This window comes from Grus americana, chromosome 2 (assembly GCF_028858705.1).
Source record: "Grus americana isolate bGruAme1 chromosome 2, bGruAme1.mat, whole genome shotgun sequence".
Lineage (NCBI taxonomy): Eukaryota > Metazoa > Chordata > Aves > Gruiformes > Gruidae > Grus > Grus americana.
The window spans coordinates 61,720,285-61,741,018 of record NC_072853.1 but is presented as its reverse complement, the minus strand read 5'-3'; the positions used below and the strand labels follow the sequence as shown (position 1 = coordinate 61,741,018).

The following is a 20,734-nucleotide window of genomic DNA, read 5'->3' as shown; positions in this document are numbered from 1 at the left end:
AGTCTGTTTACTTCCATCGTACATATAGCTGAAGTATCCTGTTCTTCAACATCAGCAAACTTCATTCTACAACAATACTTGTTTTGGTGTGGAGTGTTTTAAAATTTTTTGCAGATCTTTCTGATGCTCCTATCCTTGTTTCCAATGTCTGCAGAAACATCATTAAAATGCAGTTTTTAATGGTACAGGCATTGAAGACAGGAGGTTTATGGGGGTTTTCATTTTTTCTAAACTTGGTCTTTGTAGAAAGTAATAGCATAGTTGTTCACTACATGGTTTCCAAGTCTTATTTATATTAAACTTTTCCAGTCATCTTTTGCTATTTAGTTATCTGCATTTCAAAGAGGAGTGAGAGCAACATTCCCACTGACCACAGACAGAAACAAGAAGAGAAGAGAGCAATGGTCTATTTCACAAAACTGAGCCAACTTTGGCTTCATAATACTGTTGTTATGATGAGTGGTCAAAACTACTCTGAAGAGGTCTACGTGAAAATTTTCCTACTTTCTTTTCAGAATTTTCTTTCTTGCTCATTCCTATCAAAAATTCACAATCAAAACATAGTTAAAAATTAGGAAAATATTATTTTTAGGAGATATACCTACACAGATCAACACTAGAGCTGATCTTTTGGACTAACTCTTTCTAGAAGCACAATAGTATTAATCTTAATTAATTAATACATTATTCTATATCTTCCTTGCAAGAGCCATTAGAATTGTCCTGACAGAATTTGCACAAAGTAGGCCACATATATTCAGGTTGTCTTTCTGTGCTCTTCAGCATCCAGAAATTTTGACAAGCCCACAATTTTTTTATCTTAATCTTTAGTTCTAGAAGTCTTCAAAGAACCTCCAATTAAAATTGAAGCAATATAAAACCCTTGCACCCAAATAATTTTGCTTAGGACTAACTGAAATATTTTCAGTTCCTTTGGATAATCATTATTTTTTGTCCAGCACAAACTTTGGATTTAGACCATTCTGGCCTTAGTCTTAAGAGTCTTAGTGCTTATTTAAAATGGGATTATTTTAAAAGAGAAGTTAAAAGTTCTCTCCCCTTCCCCCTCATGTCTATAAACAGAAAAGAACAGTTTAATTGATTTAAAAAAAAATAATAAGCCTGTGATGTTTTTCAGGAAAAGCAAGGCCGTAAAAAAAAAAAAAAAATCCCTCAGTGACCACAAACTAATTCAGTAACACAATACAACACATACTTAATTCCTTTAAGGTCGTGCATGTTATGTCATTCTACTTGTCACTGTTCCTTTTAACAACACTACACCACTTCTCCAGAGATGCAAGTCACTTATGTAAGTAGGTGTTTGGTCTAAAAATACACCCATGATTAAATGTCTGAGTGTGTGTATACCTTTACTCAGAAGCTTTACTGGGGGAACGTATACCCTCAAAAGGAAGGCACAGAAGATGTCAAAATTTAACTAATTTATAGGTACTCCAAGTGGAAAATTCATTAGCACAGAGATTTAAAGAAAGTATATGTTATTAAAAAACATAAGCACTTGCAACCTTTGCTGACTGAAGTTCTTCATTTTTAGAGCAGTACTCTTTCCGATGTTGCCACTAGTGATTAAAATCTCTTAGAACTGTCATAGAGATGGTGTGTGTTTTATAAGAGAGTGCTTACATTAAGAAATCTATTTTAGTATCCCTTTCATTACTGCTGCAGAGAATTCCTGCAAACTGTGAACAGCAAAAGTTTGATATGATGGCTGAGATTATTTTAAAATCACATACTGGTAGTCAACACTCCCACTCAGGGGTGTTGGACTAGCTGACCTCCATGATCCTATGAATACGTGAATTAATGACTAAATGCAACCTTAAATGCTTACATTTTCTTTTAGAGACAAGTTTAGTTATATTTTTCTCTGAAAAGAATTTCTGAGGAGAAACAACCTGGAGAGCCCTTTCTCTAAAGATACAGCCTTTTTATTCTTCTCAGTTTTGCCCTTTATTCTCTTTAAAATTGGACTTCAATGAGATGGAGCAAAATTGGTCCACAGAGCCTACAAGAGGTTTTGCCACTTGCAGACCTTGGAAGCAGGGCTCTCAAGCAAAGGCAAATGAGTGAAAGGTATCAAAGCAGTCTTCTATCAAGGTCTACTTCTGAAACTGTAGAAAGCACTAACACAGTGCGCTTCTCGCAAGTCAACCTTAGTCTTCTCTTTCCATTCATTCTCCCTCCCCCATTCTTTTATTGCTACCTTCTTCTCAGCAACAACTTTCATCACTTTTTGGGAGAAGTAACTTAGGATGGCAGTTCTTTCCCTGTTTAAGATTGCAAAAAGTTCTGAAATTCAACTTTCTCCCTTCCAAATAAAGGACTTCCTAAAAAGCTTAGGTGTTGTTAACTTTAGTGAAAACAAAAAAAGTCAATGAACTAAAGTAAGGGTCTTTTAACAATGGTTGTGGCCCACTGTATAGCTGTAAAATGTGATTACAATGTCTGTGGTTTAGTAATTTCTAAAGAAAAGTTTAGTGCTGCTTTGTCTAGTATAAGACTATGTAATTTTTTTTTTTTTTTTAAATCCATCATGCTTCATACCTCTGAGTCGCAGAATTCTCTGACCTCATCTCTTCAGTCTAAACATAGCACAGTTCAAAAGATGCATGCAGATGTCAGGCTCTGAACAAAAACTGAACAGAAATTAGATTTCAAGCACTGGAATGGTAGCTTCCATTCTTCTGAAAGTATGAGGGGAAAGAAATAACTCCGTATCTGGGATCACAGTTTTATCCACTATTACAAAAATCTGTGCTTTAACTTTCTACTATACAATGTACTCTCTGTTCACAAGTTTTTGATGTTTTGAGCACATCATCAAGATACTTGTATCAAGACATCTCTGGGAAAGTTCATAACTTGTATCTTTTACTCTCAGTCTAGGATAACCAGCATTCCTCACATATTAAACATGACCATTTTGTTAAATTCTAGAGAAGAAATAGTATATGGCCAATATATGGGGTTTTAAATTAAGGTGGGGTTTTTTCTGTAATAGCACTTTTCTCCCCTTTTCCATGTCATAAGAGGAGCACTGAACAAATCACAGAGTCTTTTCAGCCCTGCCCTTATTGTAGCAGTGGTTTTGATGACAACATCCATCATGAAAGTTACACGATAACCCAGGCTAAAGAGGCCACAGGTTCAAATCAACTGTTTGCCGTCGATTTCAGAAAGATGCTTAACACCTTGCAAACTAGAAGTTGAAATTTCATTGATCTTAAAACATTCCTCAGTTGTATTTCTAACAATTTAATTATGAATCCGGGGGTCCTAAGTGTCTGTGACTGGTATGACTCCACAGATGTAAATTATTGCTTGAACAGAAAGGAATTTGCTTCTAAACATTCCAGAAAACTAATTTCCTGCATGTCACCTGCAATTAATGGTAACAATGAATAAGGCAAAAACTTTTGTGTGAAGACACCCAAGGATGAAGAACTAGATTTGGATTCTTTCATTTTTCATCTAAACAACTACAAGTACTGCTGAAGGCAAGCATAGCAAGTTGCTTCAAGCTATTGACAGGTTGTCAGATGCACCAGAAGTGATAAAAAAGCTTAAAAAAACCATTTCCCATTTTCAGTTCCCGACAGTAGATTCCTTTAAGAAAATACAACAGCGGTAAATAAATAAATAGAGATTGGCTATCCTTCTTTTCATCTTACGTTACTTCAGTTTTCTTGCTCACATGTAAGTATTCCCCACACCCCAGGGAAGCAACTTTTCATAATTAAATACAAACTGGAAAAACTAATTCGATTTCTGAGAATTACACGGAAATTAGAACTAAATTTTTATTTTGTCTCACTGAAGAATAGTTTTTCACATAGAATGAAATAATTAACATTTGCTCTCCAGAGAGGACTCCCAGATGGTCCGAGTCTGAGAATAGGGGAATTTTGCCAGTGTAAATGGCAGCTTATACCTCAGTGATTTGAAAGCTGGCACTTCAGTTGTCTTGTTTATGAGCAAGAATTTCACCTCTGGACCTGAAACTTCGCATCTATTCAAGCAGCAATGACTAAAACATGGAAGAGAAAGAGAGGTCCAAGGATGTACACTTGTGACCTTGTGACATGGTCAGCTACGCACTCTACTTAGAGGCGGCTGCATGTGGCCTCATGGCTGAAGGCCAGAATGGTTGTCCACAAAAAAATGAGCCACCCCAGGAATGGCCAATAGATCATCATTATCATTCGGGAAAACTCAGAGGAGAGTTATGACTCAGACACACATTTTGTATTAGAAGTAGTTCTTGTGGCTATAGTAGACAACCCCTAAAAATCATTCATCTCACACATGAATGACCCTGTTCAGACCCACAGGACAGATATTTCCTGCATTGCAACAAAACAAGCAGAGTGTAACAGTCTCAGAAATGACCATTTCTCTTCCCTTCCCTATTGTTTTACAATACTGCCCTCCCCCCAACAATTTCCTTACTTCTTCCAAACCAAGCAAAATAAATGTCTGACAGAACCCCTTCTCCTGCACGCACACACACAGATATCCAACCAGAAACTTCAAAGTATGTGATTGCTGCTAGTTCCTTCCTCCACGACTTTGTTAATTTCTTGAATTTAGTGAGGAGAGCTTGCGCTTACAGCTTACTGGAGAAAATCATCCTGTTTCATGGGCAGTGAAAAGGTAGGACAACAGGGCATTTATGTAAGCTCTGCTGTAATTTGACATCCCTGTTGAGCACTCTAATACCTGGATTGAAATAGCTTTGTCTCCAATCACTTTGAATCAGGCACAGAACCCGAACCTCCCAAAATTCAGACAAGTGCTTAACTGATCGGCTATAGGAAAAAAAAAAAATCTAAATGTTATGAGGTATTCAAAACATCTCAATTAACTCATCATTAATATCAAGGTTTGTTGTATTTTTATTTTTTCCTTGTGTAGATACAGAAGCCTAGAGATTTCTCCCTCATTTATCTCTTTGCATTGGATCTGGCAATGAAGCATAAATGCTGAACCGGTGGCATCATAGCCATTTCCATAGCAACACACCAATTTCCCAAGCATCGTCATGGCTCTACTGTCACTGAAAGCTGACAGAAAAGCCAGGATGAGGGAATGTTTGTCAAGCATTCAAACACAGAGCTAGTTTCAAGTACCCTCTTAAAGCAGACCAACCTCTATACCTTCAGCTAGAATACTGGCACAAATATTTAAAAAACAAAAACAAAAACAAAAGTGTTTGGGTTTGTTTGCTGTTGGGGTTTGTTTGTTTGTTTGTTTGTTTTTTAAATCAATCTTAACATAGAAGCTCTTTAGTTAGTTCCAGTAAACCTCAAACAGTGAATGGATGACTACTTCAAAATAGAAGCTCAATTTTATTGTTCATTCGCATTCCTTATATCATTTGTATCACAACATAGATTATTTAAATAAGAGATGACCTCTTCACATGCTTTAATGCAGTAGCACTCAATATAGCCCTCAGAGGATACAAGAATACAACATATGCTAAGTTTTAAACATGAAGTTGATTTAAAATTTCTTTGCCTACCACTGACATTCATTATTTACTAAACAACACTAATAGTAAATTGATATTCACAACAGCATAGGTTTCATTATTAGTTAACAAACAAAAACGCTCTGGAAGAAGGCTACCACATTAATAACAAGATCATAATTGCTGAAGATACCAGTAAAATTAAAACAAACAAAAAAACCACTTAATACCACCTTTTTTAACAAGAGATCTGAACTCTGATGAAATTTTAAAATTGCATGTTTTTCCAAGAATGCTTCATAGAGTAAATTTCTCAGAAGAAATCTTAAAGCTAATAAAAAAAAATCATTTGACTACATTGTTATGCCTTCAATACAGCCAATTAATCACTGTACTCCTATCAGAGCATGTCAAATATGTAATACATTGACAAGTTGCCTACACAATAGCAGCCTTGTAATAGAAAGTAAAAAGCAAAAGGAGGAAAAATTAATAACACGTTGGACACATGCTCTGTCTTCCATAGATTCTCCTCTGTGTTTTACAGAACTGCTCTGAATCAAACCTCCATACTTTCCCCTTCTAAACTCACATCTTCACAATTCCAGCCCACCCACATACCTACCCAAGAGGCAGCATGCATTTTTTCTCAAGTCCTGTAACCCTTTCAGGGATTCACAACAAAGAAGTCAAGTTTTGATAGACTTTTACAAGAACCAAATGCTTCCAGCGGCACCCAGCCAGCTCATCTGAAACAGCCAGCCTTCCCACACCTAGAGCATTTAATACACTTCTGTGACTAAAGAAAAGCCCTGCATTACAAGATGGGTCTATAACCAAATTAAGATATTTCTGTCAGTCAGGAGGGGGGTAAAGAACAACATGGATCAGCTTCCAATATTATGTACCACACAAAACCCTGTTTTGATGCTTTTGATTCACAGTTGCTGGTACCTTAAAAGAGAAATGGCAAGCTGCATGGAAAAAAAGAGAACTGCTATGATGGCTTGTGGTGGGTTGACCCCGGCTGGAGGCCAGGTGCCCACCAGAGCCGCTCTCTCATTCCCCTCATTCACCAGACAGGGGAGAAAAGGCATAACGAAATGCTTGTGGCTCGAGATAAGGACAGGGAGAGATCACTCACTAATTATCGTCACGAGCAAAACAGACCAAACTTAGAGAGGGAATTCATCTGATTTATTACTAGGCAAAACAGAGTAGAAGAATGAGAAAATAAAATCAACTCTTAAAACACCTCCCCCCACCCCTCCCATCTTCCCGGGCTCAACTTCACTCCCAGCTTCAACCTTCCCCCCCTCAGCGGCACAGGGGGACGGGGAATGGGGGTTACGGTCAGTTCATCTCACGGTGTTTCTGCTGCTTCTTCATCCTCAGGGGGAGGACTCCTCTCATCGTTCCCCTGCTCCAGCATGGAGTCCCTCTCACGGGGCGCAGACCGTCAGGAGCAAACTGCTCCAGCGTGGGGTCCCCCACGGGGTCACAAGTCCTGCCAGCAAACCTGCCCTGGCGTGGGCTCCCCTCTTCACGGGTCCACCGGTCCGGCCAGGAACTTGCTCCAACATGGGCTTCCCACGGGCCACAGCCTCCTTCAGGTGCCTCCACCTGCTCCGGCATGGGGTCCTCCACGGGCTGCAGGTGGAATCTCTACACCCCCTCATCCTTCCTCCATGGGCTGCAGGGGGACAGCCTGCTTCACCATGGCCTTCACCACGGGCTGCAGGGGGATCTCTGCTCCGGCGCCTGGAGCACCTCCTCCCCCTCCATCTGCACTAACCTTGCTGTCTGCAGAGTTTCTTACATCTTCTCACTCCTCTCCCCGGCTGCAAAAGCCCTCTCTCTTTAAGTGTTTTTCTACTTCTTAAATATGTTATCACAGAGGCGTTGATGGGCTTGGCCTTGGCCAGCGGCGGGCCCGTCTTAGAGCTGGCTGGCATTGGCTCTGTCAGACACAGAGGGAGCTTCTAGCAGCTTCTCACAGAAGCCACCCCTGTAGGCCCCCCCGCTACCAAAACCTTGCCATGCAAACCCAGCACATGGCTGAAAATGTTTTGTGAGTCACAAAGGTTATGATTTGCAACCCATGTTTTATCTGAGTGAGAGAACCTCAACAGGAACCATAAGTGAAGTGAAACTTTATTGTTAACACATCGTGACCATGTCTGAAAGACATCTGAGGTGTGGTATGAATCTACTCCATTTACAGCACCCTTTCTATTTCCTCATCTGCTGAGCCCTGCCTCCTCCTCTCAGCCTCCTACTTCCTCCAGTTTCAGCTCAGCACTATGAACTCATTCACCCCCATTACTTTTGTTCTCATTGCACTCAGTCCCATACTTCAGGCACGCATTCAAGGTCCAAACTGTCCCAGCTCACCTCCACCCATTCCAGTGCATTTCCCACCTGCCCTGTCTAGGACAGCAATGAGCAGCTCTCCCCACTGTCTTGTTTGAAATTCCTAGAGTTCAGAACCTCCCTCCTATTAGACTGCTAAACTCATCTAAACACCCTTTATTCATGTGCACCGTGTGGTGAAACATCTAAAAAGTGGAATAGAGATAATAGCAATAATGTAATACTGTCAAAGGACTAATTTTCCAATTATTTGGCAGTAAACCCATAATCTCTAAACTTTTCCTATTCTGTCTCACTTTTAACACAGCACCATTTACGCTTTTTACTTGCTTGCTTTTAGATAAGTACCTTTCACAGGAGGGGACCTAGTAAGGATTGTTGATGCAAGGTAACTTAGGAGAATTAAAGAGGAGAATAATAGTTCATCTCCCTCTTGGATAGGTCTCAGGAGAGAGGATTGATTCAGATAACCTCACTAATGTGAGATTTCTCTTTTGTTGCCTATCAATGATTCCAGTAATTTCTACACCAGCTGAAAGACTCAGTGTTCGGAAAGTATACTTAACTTCCTTAATGTACTTTGAGAAAAACATTGCAAAACCTGCTCAAATAGCCTTCTTAGAAATGAGTCTACATAGCAGCTGAGAAAAAAAGGGATGACATTTTCCTGTGGTACTGATACAGACTCCACATGTGCTGCCAGCAATGCACGCATGCAAACCAACGGGTACACAGGGCTGAAGACCTACCTGCCATGCGCCATATCTACTGGTGTATTTTGTGATTGACTGCTTTTCTCATGGGATTGTAAACCAGCTCTTTGGATAGCAGACATGCCACAAAACTTCTCCTGGCCTTTTCTTTGCCTTTACTGTAAGGAGTGGAATTGCATTTCCCCTGCCTTCTATTTTATCTTCTCTATCTGTTGAATACATAGTACAAGGCATGCTTGTCTTTACAGTTTCATGGATTTTTTGTTGCTATAGCACTAGATTTAATTTGCTATTTTAGACATGCAACACTGGGAAATATAAGTATAAAAACAGCAGTAAAATCTTCACACATTTAGCTTTAGTTTTGCCCCAAAACTATACGAAGACTCAAACAGTGTAATTAACAAGTGCTATTTCAGGTACTACAGATGTAATTGTAAATATTTATTCATCTTCTTCTTTTTTATTTTAGGCTAAGACATAGGCCCCTGATCCGACAGCTGTGGTGACCCAACAGCCTGAGAAGGAAGTCAGTATTATGTTGAGAGAGCAAGATAATAACTTCATGCAAAATGATTCTCGCTGTTCATTTTTCTAAAGAGCAAAATCATTAAAAGTACAGCATAATGCTCTGTAATTATAATCTAAGTCATTTCCCCTGTTAAAAATACATTCTAATTGCTTTAAGTGAAAACACATCATTATAACTTCCTTTGAAAGGGGAACTAATAAATAGATTAGTAAAATCCTACAGTCAGTACATTAAATCATGTTTATTCATTCAACTGAGACTGGAACATGTAAAGTACGTCTTCTTATGGAAAGACACAATTAGGGGGAATGGCTGGCTCATGGGATTAGCCAAGGGATTTTGAGTTTTCCACATCTAGCTTGGTGGTGTGAATCCTGCCCAGCTTGGTGTTGACTGAAGCTTATTACCAGCTGCTGCCTGTTCAGTGTCCTACCTAAAATGAATTGGTTGTCTTTGCCCAGTCCCACACTCACGTGTGTCCGGTACTACAGCAGCAGGCAGGAATTAAAACAACTTTAAGCACTGTCAGCAAGATGTAGAAGATTTCAAAAGTATAACAAAGATGCTTATGTAATTTGGTATGAGCTGTCTACCAAAGCTGCACTTTGGGAAGAGACAGGATGGTGGAACGGGTATGAGCTCCACTCTTTGCTGTGCTTCTGCCAAATCACTGAACATAGGTGATTACATTCTTGTATAAAACTTTAAATGTCTAATCCCGCTAGATTTAAAAATCACAAGGAAGTAAAATGGCAATACCATTTTTAACTCTGAAACCTTACATTTTCTCATCTTAAAGGAGGATTTTAATAGTTAAAATAGAGTTACTATAATTACTGTGGCTGTACTCAAAGTCTCAGAGAACCGTTTCGGTGTGTACAATGAATTACCGCAGTTTCTATGACCCCTACAGCAGCTGTACGGGCAACCACTGCAAGCAGGAAGACAGTAAGAAAGAAAGAGAGTTAACGGATTAAGTTATCCAGGTCCCCTATTATTAACCTTTAGGTGAACAAGCCTGTTTCCTCTGCTCATCTCAGCTATACCTTTGTTTTGTGAAATAAGCAATAACTCATACAAACTTCAAACTAACAAAGGGACAGAGTAATTACCTTGTAAAAGCACTGTGTTCTACTACTGTATCTGAATGATAGTAACATTAAGTGTGAAATTAGAAGGATAATGAGTATTTGCCATGTACTTCACTCCCTAGCAATGAGTCCCTAGTTAAGTTAGTTATTAGTAACCACAGTCAATATGCTAGGTGCTGTAAAAGATTTTCAGGAAATTTGGCCTGGTGAAAACTCCTGTATCTCAATGTTGGCTTTAGTTTCAGAACAGATGACAGCTTGAGTTTTCTAAAGTTACACAATAAAGTTTTGAAGTAAATAACTGGAAGTCTCTCACTTTCCAAATGCACAGATTTAGAATTAATTCCCAGTGGCGATGCGCTGCCTCTGCCTCATAAGTTGTTTCAAGCTGCTACCATTTTCTCCACAGGCCAGAATCTCACATCGCCCATTATGTGACTGCCACAGTAATATGTACCCATAATTCAAACTAAACTTTGTATCATGGGAGATGTATTTCGGTAAGAAAACCCTGGAAAGGAAAATTATAAATGAATTATTTATTTTCATGTCTAACACATGCAAAATAAAATATTAGTTTTAAATCTTTAAATTCAAATTGGAAATTCCAAACATCAATTTATATTTTAAATTTACAGCTTTTCTTTAATTTCTTATAAAAAAAAATTCCTATAGGAATTGTATTTCTTTAAAAGGAGTATTAGGAGAAGCTTCCCAACTGGCCTCTAATTGTTGTATCTGTCAGCTTCATAAATATTTCTCACTGCAGTCACTTAATTCCAGTGGTCTTCCATAAAGAAAACAAGAAAACAAACCCAGCCAGATTTAAAACTTCTTTCTCTGTTTTTTTTTTTCTTTCCTCTTCCCAAATACTAAATTTGAAGCTTTTCTTGAGTTTTCATATAGGTTTTTAAACACTCAAAGTGTTCAGTAATTTTCCATTGGTCTCTTGCATAAGGATGTCCCTTGTTGGTATGATCTGCATTTAAATCAGTGGAAAACTTTCCATTTATTCCAGAAAAACATGATCAAGACCTTACTGTTTGCAGGCAGAAATATAGTGAAACCCTTTAAGAAAGGTTGACCCTCTAAGAATTTTAGTCCACAGAGCTCATGAGTTTGCTTTCTTCAAGAGGAAAGATGGTCATTTGGCTGAAGCATTAATGGGAATCATCTTGTTCTTCAGATCTATGTCCCCCTTTGGATGATAAATGTCAACTATTAGGACTCTGCTTTCTCATGACACAAAATACAAATCTCTCTACTGAAACCTGAAAAATGTGGATTTTGACAGGACAAAGAGCCACTGTGCCAAGTTCTGTGAGAGTCCAGCCCACAAACTGGCATCGGGCTTCATAGATACTTTATACATATCATTCAAAAATAATAATAATATGCATAATGTGCAATGATGTACATTTGTAGACAGTAAAATACAGGACAACAGTTGTCGATTCCCTGTATCTGAAATGAGTCATTCTGTCTGATGAAGCTTAGTTCCAGATGAAACAAAAATATTGAATATCTATTCACAATAGACAAGCCTTATGGAAGAGCACACAGAATTCATAATTCACTGAGCATCTTTTTTAAAGCAACAAAAAGCCCAAAGATAAAGGGAAGAAAAACAAAGGAAAAATGACTGTGTAAATTGTAGTGGCTTTTAGTTAGGTATCTAATTAGTCAAAATGAAAAGCAGACATGGCAACATGCTTACTTTAGCAATTTGATTTACTCTGATCTGGAGTAGCTTCTGCATATTTTACACGTCACCTTTACAGCAGAAAGGTTATCTCACCAACAGCACTTTGTATTCACAGACACCTTCTCCTGCTATGACTGAACACAGGGCTTCCTCCGTGTATTTTTCTGGTTCCCTTTGACACATGATCAAGGTTAGTAATATATTAAAGGTCAAGTTAATAATGTTGAACAGTTTCAACAGCTGGAAAAGTATCTGTATTTCCTACTTCACTTCAGGCAATGGAACTTTGGTAGCTATACAGAAGGTTCCTGTCGATATCATCACTCGGTCCACCTAGCTACTTCATCTTTCTCATATACATATATTTGCATATAGAATCTCTTGGTAGACATAAGCAGGCTCCATTTAGCTTCAGTGAGATTGACTGCAAGAAGCAGCTATAGCTGTATAAATATCTGCTGATTCAAACTTCCACCTAAAATGCTAGAAAATGTCATGACTGAAATAATTCGTGCTTCAACTTGCTGTAATTGTAGGGCACAATCCAGCTCTGTGCAGAAAGCTGACACTGGGTTCCTTCTGTTAAATAAGAGTTTTTGGTCTGACTTTGACAAGTTATTTGGGATATAAGTCCTTGCACAGACTTTTGCTACAGTTCTTCATAGGATAGAATTCCACTCTTGGTCCGAAAACCTGTATGTATTTGTACAAAATTACTTATGTTCAACAGGCTCTGTAGTCTTTGTAGCCCGGTATTTACATCTTAAAAAAAGCAACAATAGAACACAATGTGTAAAAGACACTGACTCATACTGCTAATACAAATTGTGCAGAACTCAGAGAGAAAGGCTCTATTTGCTGAATATTATATTATAAATTGAATCACATCAGGGAAGGTTTAATTACATATTTTCTTAAAGTTTAATCATACTGGTAAGATTAAATTGCAGTGTTATAATTAAGATAGAGCACTTTCATGATTAAGAAAAAACAAATTATTTAGTAGTTGGCAAATATTCAGATATTGCTATTAATGTATTTTTAAATTAAGAGTGAAAAGAAAAAAACTTAAGTCTATGATATGAGAGCATTTCATATGGATTTGACTAACATCATCAAATAGACTTCATACTTAAAATATAGATGATAATACACTTTGTGAGAAATTAGGAACAAAATATTTTTAATATATAATTTTAATTTGCATCCAATTCTAACATATTTTCACCTGAATTTTGGCATGTATTTTAGAAAAATACAGAAGTCTAGAAAAATAACAAAGAAATCACAACAGCTGCACCAGGGATGCAGGGTTTTGTTAATGCCCGTTATGACAGAAAGAAAAAGAGAGAAATGATGAACTTTCATAGTCAAAGCTAATTTGCTTTTTGTAAATAAATTTAGTGATGTACATTAATATTTTGACAGCTCTGAATATCAACCAGGCACATCCACCCCAAGTTGTGAAGAAAATGTGTGCAAGTCAATGTAAGTAGGTTGGAATAGGTGTCTCGGCTTTCTCTTGAAGCAATTGAGTTTGGCTTGTGCAAAACAGGTTCCAAATAGAAAAATTACATTCTACATTGTAAGAGGCCACTGGCTTGCCGTTTGCTTTGTGATTAAATGGCACAGGCACCACTGTAATGAGGCAGTCTGTCAAAGTCTTCTACCTGGTTGTTTACACTCCATGAGACTGTATGAATGAAGGGTTTTAACGTTTTCATTAAGTCCTCGGCTGCTGTGCATGCACAAACACAAAGCCAATTATTTTAAAGGTACACGGGTTTTTACTCTTTTTATCTTTCTTGAGAGCATTACTGCTGCTGCTTATGCTTCACTGAGCACTACAAATAGGGACAAAATTCCCGTCTTTCAAGCGTTCTGTAACAATTATCCTATTTATATATAAAATGCGTTCTAATATGTAGGCTTCAACACCTTAATTTGAATTTTCAATTGCAATAGTAAATTCATGGGGGCAGGAAGGATTAATTAAATTAAATAAAAATAACCAGCTGGCTGAATATGTATATTCCTGTATATTATTTCCCTTCTCTAAATCATTTCAGTTTAGGGGGGAAGAATCTTCTCTTTTTTATTTGGCAAAAAAGACTACACAATAGACCAATATATAAACATCTACTCAGCTACCCCGCCACCCCCCTGGTGTCTTATGCTATTATTGCTTCCTCTATCTGTAGAATGGTTTTTCTCTCTTCTTTTTTTTCTATTCCAGATCCCTGATCATGTAAACACTTCTACAAAGACAAATGCTTTTTTTGAGGGGCTGATTTAAGAAAACTATTGCAAAATTTGCTGAATTAATTTCTGAGCTAACAAGGAAGAAATGTCCTGAATTCCAAGAGAGCCAAGCCAAGTGACTCCTGTCTCCATATTTTCTTCAGATGAGGTTATCCATCCTGAATCTCGAGTTCTCTACAATGTACTCCTATATTCAGTAGTGACATCTATGATTATCTCTTTTATTATTTTTACATTGTTTCAGCATTTAAGTGTTTAGTATAAAGTCACACTTTTTTCTCAAAAAAACCCTCCCCAAACTTACAACCTAAGGGCACCATTTTCATAACATAATCACAAACGCTTTTGCAGATATAAACCAGAATAAAATAGGTTCTGCATTGTGTATTTCAGGGGATTTATCTTAAAGAACTCTTTACATAAATATATTTACCTATAGCTATATTTTGCTATGGACCAAGCAGGCATTTCATTAGTAAATTTGTATGTTCCAAAAGCTGGGAGGCTAAATTTAAATGCTCTGAGTTTTGGAAGAACAGTTTAATGAAAGTAAGTTAATATAACATCAGAAACTATATATATGTATCATCAGTGAAATTTGTAAAATAATTTTTAGCAATACGGCTATTGTTCAACAGAAATAACCTCCCTTCCAATCACTAACATGTTACAGTGGAAAATTAATTCATTATACCCTCACTTAAAGAAAATAAGAATATATCTAAGTCATAGATTTATTGTTTCTATCTTTACCTGAGACACTGAATTTGCATTATTGCAGATGAAGATCTTTCAGTTAAAGGCACAAAATTTATCCTGAACCTATATTTAATTCATTGATCTTAGAGGATGAAAGTAGCAACCAATTTTCATGAAAAAGAATAGAAAGATTTATCTGAAATGTAGTCCCCTGTAATCTTTTTTCAGTGTAAATTGAAATAGGAAGTTTGAACTTTGATGTAAGTATATAGCTCATGTCATTAATGTTTCTCTGGCAGAAAACATGTCACCAACCAAAGAAGTTGTATTTCAGAAGAAATGAAGTGCATGACTAAAGAGCATATACTGGTCCTTCACAGTATAACATAGAGAGAAAATAACTTATATAAGCTAAAATATTAAGGCAATTTATGTAACTGTCTATATTAATCTAAATTTTGAATACATATTTTGATTTCCAAAATACATTTGATGTTAGCTACCATGAAGAAAATTAACTCTACCGCAGCACACAAGGCAACCCTGACATAAGAAGGAATATCATGGAATGGGTAAATAGTTGAGTAAAAGATGGGAAACAGGGGTGGGAGCACACATTCAGACCTTGTGATGGAGGAAGGTCAGCAGCAAAGCTCTGCAAGAGCCTTCCCCAGGCCAGTGCTGCTCACCATATCCCCTGGGGGCCTCATAAGAGGGCAAGCAGTGAGGCAACTGGTGATGAGACGCCGGTGCTGGAGGTAACCGGGATGAGGGCAGGCTGTGATGATGCACACCAGGCACTTCTGAGCAATCAGGCACTGACATGGCAATAATACTGGCAATGCTGCAATGGCAATAGTATGCCAAAATTCAGCACGGAAACACATCAGTTAACACAAGCCAGGTAACCAGGCCCATCTGTTTTAGGAAATTAGGGGCTTTAAGCCTCAGCATCAGTACAGAGAGTTCCCTCAAAACATCAGCTCAGTCAGAAAAGCAAATCAAGTGCTAGGAATTATTAGGAAAGCAACACAGAAAAACGAAGAGCATTTTTATGCCACTAAGACCATGGTTCACCCACATGTGAGCTCATCCCATCTTTCATTCATCTCCAAGAGGGAGAACAGGAAGGGTCAGAGGGGGAAACAGGAGCTATCCCAAAGGTATGAAACAGTTGCTGTCAGAGGAGCAACAAGGCCTCCTCAGCGTGGAGAAGGGATGGCGTGGCCGGGAGAATAGGTGGCTAAAGTACAGATCTCTGAGATCAAAAGCGACACGGAGTGAGAGAGCTGTGGTTAAACTATTCACCAACTATTCCAGCAGAGGAACTGAGCATAGGAGATGAAGACAGCAAGATCCAGATACAAACCAGTCACAGGAGGTGGTTTGTCTTGCAGTGGGTAGGAAGCCATGGAAGTATTTTTGGCAAAGAGTATTGAAGTCACAAAAAGTCAGCAGTGGATTCAAAGGAAGGCTGGACATGCTCTGGAGGAGGGATCTGTTAGGTGTTAGCAAACAGAGAAACCATGAAAGACTTAGGAAAGCTCATGAGTGAGAAATCATTGGATGATGGGACACCAGTTGTGAAAAATACTGTATACGCTTGTTTTGCTTTTACCGTTCACTGCATGTCAGCTTATGGGCACTGATGGAGAAAAACAACTGAGCTAGACGCGCTTTTCAGTCTTACGACCCATAAGGTACCTTATGTTTATGAGTTGGGTCAATACCCAAGCAGTCACCTCTCTGCTCTTGGTGAAAGTCTTGAAGGGACATTAAAATGAAATGAGAACTTCAGGCTTTATTCCAGATTTGCAGCATAACTACTGACAAAAATGGTGGCTGAGTTTTCTGTCAATGACAACTCAAAAGTAACAAGATCTCATTTTCTGCAGTCATTTATCTTTTCTTCAAATGCATTCTCGGGCTAAATCTTACCTTTTGCAAAATTTGACAAGACTGCAGTCAACGATATCGAAAAGATAGAATGCAAACACGCAGAAGTTTCTCTCTACACTGACTAGCCTGCCATTTTAGAGCTGCTGAAGAGCACCATTGTGCACCCTGTGCATTCCCAACTGAAGTCAGTGATAACCCTGTAACACTTTCCTGTAGGTAAATAACTTTGTTTATAAATTCTTCAGACATCAAAAATTAAAATGTCATTTCTGACACTGCCTCACCTTTACAAACCTTCTCATGTATCTTTCAAAAACAAGCTGGAAGGCATAGCACATAAAAGGTAACATCACACTATAACAAACAAAGAAAACACCCAAAAGTAACTTAAAAAAAAAAAGGGGAAGACAGACATAAAGTTTTTTGCTGTTTTGTGGTTGGTTTTTTGGGGTTTTATTTGGTTGTTTTTTTTTTTTTTTTTCAGGGGGTTTCTTTGGTTTTTAAATATCATTAAAAGCAGATCCAAGTAAGTAGGTAGATGCCAAAAGAAATACTTGGATGTAATGAATGCATAAATCCAGACTTGTGACCTAAAAAACCCTGCAAACCCGCCAGTCCTACAAGAAACAAACTGATCTTAAAATACTAAAATACAGTGACTAAAAGACTGTTCTAAACAAGTTAGAGAAACATCTGGGAATTCTTTGGAATACTTGATCCTACTGAGTTATTGGACATGGGCAAGACACACCACCAAGTCCCATTCCAGTCTCCACAATGCAACAACTCTATGGACAGAACTACACCTTTTTCTTGCTTATAATTATGCAAGAATAAAATATAGGAACTGTCCTTTCCTCTGCTTATACTTGATTGTGTAGATGATGGCACACTTACGATACAGGAGATCCATGTCTGGATCTTCAAACAAATATTTTCTTCAGGATATTATAACAGAAAAGCTATCTATCAACATTTTTTTAAAGAGACAATGCTGATGGTTTCTTTGAAACGATTTTAAGTCCCTTCTCCAGCTAGGGTTATTAAGCTACATTTCTGAATAACCAATTCAATAGAGAGAGCAGCAATATCCTTATGCTACAATTCTCCACACTGAGCCCTTACGACCACTCCTCGGTCAGCGTATTTTGGAACCTGATCTGAACCACCTAGGCCGCTCAAGGGAAAGCCAATGGACCTAACTCTAAAATTTGGCATTTCACTTGAAAAGCCAGAGCTGAAATGCTACTTCTTAACTGTTTAGAATATTTCCTGACCTAGCGTTTAAAAACATATTACAGTAATAGGTTTTATATTAATTTACAATTTAAAATGTACAAAGATAGGTAGCGATGGACTGCTGTTACCTGATGCAAGGCACATTTGAAAATCTCCTCTTAAAAGAAGAATAATAGCTGTAAGTGCTTATTGGGAACATAAAAGAAACATAAGAGGAAAAAGGACAAAGTAAAAATACATTGATGGGATATTTTTTATAAGAAAACAAATCAAATAATCTGATTCTCACTTGCTGTTAATCATCACTGCTTTGTAGATATTACCAAGACACATCAAAAATCTTAAGCCTGCCTGTGTTACAAACTCTGTTTTCGCAGACTGTATCACTTAAATTCAACTCCCCCAAAAAATTGGTAACTACATTTTTGCCAGATGAAATATTAAATGTCTGCACCCTCAGTTTTTATTTCTGCTGGAAATACTGTTTGTAAAACTTTGTTAAATGCACTGTAACCACTGTGAATGTGTAGAAAGCCTTCCCTGAAAGAAAACCCCTGGCATTTTTGATTTGGAGACAAGAAAAGGTATGCAGCAGACAGTGTACACTGGCATATTTTTTCTGTAACAATTACTGCAGATTTTTCTTTCTTTGTTACAGAACAGTGTCATTAAAAGTGTGATTCTGAATGTAAGTTTCTATGGCGTTCTTGCATGTTAACTTCTGTGTGAAGGATATCATGGATTTCTGTTACTTAAGGTTTGTTGTTTGTTTGCTCTGGTTTTATTAACAGATGACAAACAACTCATATGGGACAATTTCGTGCAAGAATGTCTATAAAGTAATGTCCCAAGAAAATTGGCACAATATTACTTCAATTGTGAAATTGAAAAAGTCAATTAGCTTAGGGCTTCATAAGCTTAACGTTGGCAGAAATTCATAGCACTAAATCAGCAGCATCAGAAAAACTGTAATTTGTGAATTGATTGAGAAAGTTTTCATTACTAATGGCTAAAGTTAAGTACGAGGATGAGTGACCAGTCATGAATCTCTCTTAACAATACCAACCTGAAAAAACATCAGTAATAACACAGAGAATAAAATAGATGTGAGCTGACAGCTCACAGTACTTCATTACTCTTACTGTATTTAATGGAGAAAATTGGTATTCGTTCATTAGTTTTATATATATAAAATACTTTAACCTCAAACAGAATCCTATAGATGGCTAAAGCTGTTTCCAGTGACACGACTGATAACCTTTCTGCCAATTTTAATAGGATCAAAACCTATTATGCTACGTTCCTTCTCCAGCAGAGATAAGGAAAAGGAAGTGCTTTATGAACTTGCTTTTAAATGTATAAATAAAAATTGATTTCATTATATGCTTAAGATTTTTTTTAATATCTTCTAATTTAATAAAATTATACAATTTATACTACTGCAAGATTTTCAGTGTTCTGATTTATGACCGTATGGTTTAAACCTTCATGTTTTGTCTGTAAACTACCATTAATAACTTTTTATTTTCTCTTTTTTCCTTCAGATTAAGAATATTAGCATTATCTTTAGATAATTATTAATTTAAATTTTTTTTATGCAGTAAGTGTAAGCTTACACAGTAAAAATCAATTGCGAACATATCTGCAACAGGAATTAAAATCCACCTGCCAAGCAGTTGTTTTTTAAGTTCTTAGCTGTCAATGCTGAAAACAAACGTACTTAGGGAGAATGCTGTTCTTCAGGACAAATGCTAACCATGCTATAGTGTGTAAGTCTTGTTTATGTTGGCTGTACAATGCTTACAAATGAATACCTCTTCAGCCAGACCTCCCCAGTGAAATAAACATCGTTCTTCCCAATTTCCAGATGTTCCTTATTATTTTTCTTTCGAAGCGTGAAATCAACATACTTGTAAAATATTAACATAATTAAAATCCCACAACATGCAGATCGCATGAGTTATCAGAAACAATCTGAGGGTTTGTGCCCAGGATTTATGTATGGATAGGAATTAAGAGAGCCTGGTCCTGTATGTAAATATCTTCTGCTACAGTGTAGCATATGTGCAGTTGCTAAACAATTTCTTATAGGTAAGAAAAAAATATATTCCTGTTTTGACAATATGTGTCACAGATTTCAGGATTTTAACTGAAAGAGCTACAATGGAAAAAGTGACATTTTCTGAGGAAAGTAGGCATGTCACAAAGAATTTAATTCAGTAGAGTTTTAATGGAAAATTCAACTATTCATAAACACAGTCCCTTCTCAGCTATGTAGAAATTACTTAATTATACTTCTTTTAGAAACTATTCTTTGTTTCTGTCTATTGCCACTCCTATGAATTCTGCCACAGAAATCTGGATCCTGTTCTAAAGGTTGTATCTACATCATCAAGTGAAGCGATACCATGGGTTTGTAGATGGTGCTGAGGACTCAGTGTCCACATAATATGCATTTCACTTGGGATTTGTCTCTTGTTCCAATGATGAAGTGCCCTTACAGATTGGAGTGCATTAGGTACACCCCAAGCACATCTTCGGAGAAATGTTCACTTAAAATAAATCTAGTCAGAGCCCTCCATGATGGCTTTGTAATGCAAACTGAAGCGTAAGTAGGGACCAAGAAAGGCCCTTCTACTCCAAATGAAATGCTAAAGCAGATGCACCCTGTTTGTGATAAAAACAGATTAATGAAGGTGATCAAAAACAGATCAGAAAACAGTA

General features: G+C 37.4%; 1 protein-coding gene across 1 annotated transcript in view; it reads right to left on the bottom strand.

Moving 5' to 3' along the window:
* DOK6 (docking protein 6) overlaps nucleotides 1-20,734 on the bottom strand; it is a 266,352-nt gene that overhangs the window by 178,651 nt on the left and 66,967 nt on the right. The gene's annotated exons all lie outside the window — the stretch shown is intronic.